This window comes from Chondrus crispus, genomic scaffold, assembly GCF_000350225.1.
Source record: "Chondrus crispus Stackhouse genomic scaffold, scaffold_143, whole genome shotgun sequence".
NCBI lineage: Eukaryota > Rhodophyta > Florideophyceae > Gigartinales > Gigartinaceae > Chondrus > Chondrus crispus.
Window position 1 is genome coordinate 26432 of NW_005179008.1, and position 6000 is coordinate 32431.

The following is a 6000-nucleotide window of genomic DNA, read 5'->3' on the forward strand; positions in this document are numbered from 1 at the left end:
TCGTCGACGTCGTTTCTTATCGGTGACGACAGCTGCCCGAGACATATCCGGTCAGATAGACCAGTCCTTTAAAGAGAGCAGCGGGCGGACTGACGCTCAGTGCTTGGCCTAAGAAATACAGATAGTTTTTGGATAAGCTGTCTGCCTGCCTCCCCCCTTTGGGAGACTCCACAGCCACGGCTTTTACTGTATACTGTAACACAGATAGTACACACTGCCAGAATTCTGGCAAACTTCAGGAATTATTCTGGGTAGTTCAGGAGAGCCCGCTATTTCAGAACTCCGAAAAGCCAATTGCAAAAATGAGTTTACGCAGTACTATGAAAATGAGAATCCCCCCCCCCCCCCCCCCCCCCCCCCCCCCGGTCCCCGACCTCCCTCGCCCATTTTTCGTCCTGCAACATGGGCAAGGCAACACTCAAGACCAACATTAAACCCATACCCAGAAGTGGGGCGCAAACATGGCGCTTCACACTCTACCCTCTCACCCACCAGCAGACCAAAAAGGCATTTGTAGAAAACGCGCTATTTAGAAGAGTTTTTGACAACGATTGCAGGTACCCGAAGAACTGCACTGGCTTTCTGCGAGATAGCAATGTCATTGCGACAACCACCTTTGAGAATTTTCTCACAAACTTTGGAGTCCATGCGTGTCTTTCGCATCACAGTTTCTCAGAAATAACGTTCTCAAAGTCTTCCGACTTGTATTTAACAAAGACGGATCTTTCATCCTCAAGCGCAATCGATACACTGCTACACTACTGCTTTCTGCTTCTGTTTTCCTTATCTGAATAGCCACGACGTACATATGAACAGACTGCAAATCATTCCTTCGAAAGCACAGCTCTCACCTCTTTGAGCTGTTCTGGGAAACAATTGATAACTTCACTGAACATTATGAGAGTTCCATCACGAGTACTTGCATGCGATGTTTATTTCTGCCTGTGCCGAGCAGTACCAAACAGTAGTCTCCGAGGAAACCCAGGTTCTCAATCCCTGTATAGTTTTCATCGATAGAAAAAATCTACCTATCGCCACGCCAAATGATAAATCACTACAGAAGGTACTATACATTGGACACAAACGTTTTCATGCCCTCAAGTATCAAGCTCCACTTTTGTCCGGATGGAATTCCTTTGCATGTATACGGTCCCGTGGGAGGGAGGCAAAATTTGAAGCGCTAGATGCGCTTCAAACTAAATTCCCAACTTTCCACCTCCCTCTTTATCAACTAGAAGCAATATTTAGTGTATGGAGATAGCGGATGCAACTTTCGTTTATATCTACAAGTATCTTTCCAACCTGCACAGCTTACTGTTAAAGAACGCACGTTCAACGTGGTGATGGAGGCGAGAAGGATAACAGTGGAACAGCTTCCGAAGGAGCTAAAGATGTTCTGAATCACAATGGCCTGCGGCCGCAAACTTCGCGTTCACCAAGCTCCTTTCAGTACGCCTTACATTAAATGCATGCTTCGGAACAACTTCCGTACTTGCATGCTCGGAACCGAATATTTAAGTATATCATGTGCTTACCCCTTCCCTGCAGGACTATATTCTATCTCCAGGACAATATTAAGTCAACGTGAGCCAGATTTGCAGACGTGGTGAGCACTTTGCGTGCATGCCGCTGCAGCAAGATCAGTTCCGACCGGAGCGCCGTCATCACCGTGGCGCTGCTGCGCGTTTACGCGCCCTCCGAACGCGTACCTACCTTACTGGTAGCAGCGGCTCAAGCCCGGAGCGCAATGCCCGTAACGAGCAGAGGCGTGAGAAGAGCATAGTAAAAAGCGAGCCTTAGCGAAATGGCGGACTTCTGGCGGAGCGATGGAATTGGGCTTAATTGAGGGCTGACGGCCATCAACTACTGCAGAAGTATACCTTGCGGGGCTCTGTTTCCACTTTTTGAACCTCTAAACTTATGTAGCATACCGATCATGATTCGAAACTTTTCAAGATCTGTTTCCCTCGCTGCCTTCCTGTACTTCTTCCGCTCCTCCCTATCACGCCCGCGATCGGCCGTCTACGCTTCGAACTGGTCCCAGTCTAACTGAAGCCTCGTCGCTTCGAGCTCACTTCGCCTCCCGTCTCCGTTCTCTAAGGCGGTTATGAGCTTTTCATCCTCGATTGGGCTGAATGTCAGCAATCCTCTCTTGCACATCTTCGCGCTACTTCGTGCACTTCCGACCATACTTTCAGCCTCGCCCTTGCATTCAGAATTGCCATCCTCATCCACGACCTTTGATCCCGTACCACTCCTCCCCCTGTGGGATTTCGTGCCCGCTCGGTTTCACGCCACCAAATGAGGGCTCCGAGCCGCTCCTTCCGGTCCTCTTCGTTCATGGTCCTCTTTCCTTTGGCAATGCGTTGTCCCACAAAGTCCACTCTCGCCTCCCGCATGGCACTGAATAACTCTACCGCCTCTCTTGCCTTTCCTTCAACACCACTCATCCGACTTCCTATTATTGTGGTATAACTACCTTCGTCCCGACCACTCGGAACGAGGGGGGTTAGAGGTAAGGGAGCGCGCGCCGCTGGGTAACCCACGCGAGCGCAAACCGTACGGAAGGACTCGAAAAGAGGGAAGGCTGACGTGGTCGGTGACGCGCAGCCGGTCGGTGGTGTTAGATCCGGACGGCCGGTCACGGGTTAGAAGCCTGAGACTTAGAGGTAAAACCGGACGGAGTTAGCAAAAAGCCGTAAAGGGAAGGGAGGCGAGTCTGCCTGCCGTTTACTGGAACGAGCAGGTGCCCCCGGTCTTAACCCCTAAGTGGGACGCCAGGACACCTGTCCCGCTACAGTAGCTGTTACTTACTGTATACCAGCTACTGTGCTAAGTTGGCTAATTTGTGCAATTAACTACTAATTAGTAATTACTTACCGTTCGGATCCTACACGTGTAACCAGCGGGGTACCACTGTACTCCGCACCGGCCGTGTGCTGTAAATATAACTCCTTGCAGTTCTTCTCGCGCTTACAGCCCATCGTACTGTATCCCGGGGCGGCAGCGGTGGTGCGATTGCCTTCGCGCCGTTGTACTACAATTATATCGTACTTGTCGAAACGCTCTTGAAGTCTTTTATGTCGGTCGTGAACCACCTATCATGTCACCACATAGCCGAGTCATTTCGTCACATTCGCCTTCGACGCGGCAATTTTGAAGCGCTCCCTGACTTCGCCGGTGGGAGCGATGTGCGCCTTAGTACCTACGACCTCTCTTATAAGTATCAAGTCGATCCTCGCTCCAAAACCGAGAACGACGATCGTCGTTCTCGGTTTTGGAGTGGGTCGACCCAGCTTGTGTCTCTTATTCTTTAGGCGAGCGCCATCTGCGAGGCAGGCTTGTTTGATTAGAGGGAAGAAGTATGGGGGAAGGGAAGAGGGCAAGGGATATAAGGAAGAGGCATATGCGACGCGAGGGTGAGGTCGATGAGGAGGCAACGCGAGCGAAAATCTGGTCCTCCGTTGTGATGTCACCGCGGGAGGGGAGAGGTTGGGGAGGGTAGGAGTGGTGAATGGAAGTAGATGAGGCATAGTTGAAAAGAAAGCGCTGCTTTGAAACCTCCTTTTCCCGCGCTTCGTGGCCTCCCTAGATGCGAACGTTGCTTCACGGCATTTATAATTTCGTTGGCGCAAACTCCCTAATATCCGGACACCAATTGTGGAAAGTCACCACAATTACTTTCTTAAATTTCAACATACTTACCCTAGACCGCGGGACGCGTCGCAGGACCTCCTACTAATGCCGCCCCACTCGCTTATGCTTAACATTTTGAGTGTATCAGCCCAGACACAGCGACCCGACAATCCTCCAGGCCTTGAACATCTACAGTCGTCCGACTTTCTTTTTTTCTTATCATCTTCGTCTTGGTACTAGCAGGCGCCCGCAACCCTGCATCACGGGGCTGTCGGCCTCCCGTGCTTCTCCGTCTCTCTTTTTCGCACTCGTCTTAGTTTTTTCTCCCTATTCCGAATGAAGAGGTGCATATGGTCGGTTCTAGCCTTCGTGTACTCTGTTCGGCCCCCTTCATTTGATATGGCGAGGAAAAAGCAGACAGCACGGGGAAGCAAAGGGTGTAAGGAAACCCGAAAATCGCCGGCCCTGAAGGCTGCCGTCGTCCTGTTTTTCACAGGAATAAATCGAGCGATTCCGGAGATGTTATCATGCTCGAACGAAGAGAATGTTTCAGTGCGTTCTTCTGACTCTGTTATCGCCTCTGATATATGGGTTTCCTGCGGCCATCGCCACCATGACACGACCAAGGTGGAGTTGTGGAGCCTCCTTGGGATCTATCTGATGCATTCGAATCTACGAAAGCCCAACAGAGAGCTTACTCTAGAGTAGATGTTCCACGTGTACCTTACTGCCATTTGCGCCACAAAACGGTATTTTGCCATTGGCGACGGCGAGTGGGACACCGAACAGGTCTTCTCTGGCCCGAATGGTTCGTATTTTGGCGAACATGCCGCGACCCATCTGTCGCTCTGCATTCAGCTCTAAAATGTGGAATATTTCCGGTCCCAATGATAGTACGACACAAAAAAGGTCATCGATGGTCATTTATGGTTCTGGGGGAGGGATCATATCTTCGCCTTTAAGGGTTTGTACAGGTTTTGCAACGTGCACCCCGGGAGGAGCCTGCAGATGGTCCGTACTTGGTCTGGGGAGCAGCTGCCTAGCCCCAGTCCACCGCTCTCTGTCCTTTCAAAGTGTCACGTGTCGAGACAACAGCGACTTGTGGATTTCTGCGGCCGTCTGGAATTACCTTCAGATTTTGGGACCTTCAACCCTTGCTTTGAAGTATTGGACTCTTATGATTTCCGTGAACACCCTCTTCGAGGAGAGCGGCGTATTGTCTCGTCGCGCCCAAGATTTCTGCAACGCAGCTAAGCATCTCCAACTGGATGAAGCCGTCCTGAGACTGACGGATCTACTCAGTCTCGGCCTGGAAGTCCATTTTGGTCTCAGTCCAGATGCCTACGTCGCCGCTTTAAAAGGTTTGCCCCAGATCATGCGCATCGTCCCCGTCTCACCATACATCGCAGCGTGTCTGACTCTATGGAGGAGTTTTCCCTTCAATTGTGGGCTGAACCCGTCTGTAGCATAAACACCCTTAAACGGATAGGGGTGTATGCGTAGTCCTGGAAGACCCAGACGTACCGGAAAGACAGGGGGAAGCACACAGCTAACGAGACTGGGAAGCGGGCCCTGGTAGCGTGGTAGAGCGGGATGGACGAGTACGTGCGCACGCGCGGGCCTACCTAAGCTTCGACGCCCCGGAGCAGCGCTGGGTAACGTACCAGCGGTGACGGGCGGAGGCGGATCTAGGTTCGCACGCGTGCGGGCTCGTTCTCTACCAGCTTCCTCTTTTGTAACGCGCGCGAAGGCGGAGGCGCACGTTTACAGTAAGCTGGAAGATATACCTTGGCGGTAGGTCGTGAATAATTCCGTGCCTGTCCCCCTCCGTCGCCGCCGGTCCGTTCCGTTATTTAATGTAAAATTAGTCTCTCGTAACTTAGTACAGAACGAACTGTACTATGAGGTACTACTGCAGTCGGCACTGTCAGCCGACGGTGCTGACTGTATACGTGTCGTACACGTATAGTACACGTGGGGGCGCGCGCCTCCGTGCACGTGTGGAATGGGCTGTCTGTAATATTTGTGCCTTGCAGAGCCAGATCCACTTCCTAATCTAGTTCTTTTCCACTTATACTACACCGTCCAAGTATGCGTCAGGGAAGAAAGACAGTTTTTTGGCGTCTCTGAGTCGGGCGAAGGTCTCCAAGTCACTCCTACCAATACGAAAAGAAGCTGAGTCGGGCGCGAGGGCAGCGCTGAGCACAGAAAGGCCGCAACTCCGGTCTCCAGCGGTTCCACGCAGCTTGTGAGAGTTTTAACAATCCGGGTGACCCATCTGAGGGTTTCTTTATCCTTAATCATATGCTTATGCATTAAGAAACCCTCAAACCGAGCACTCATCTTTATATAACTCTCTCTATC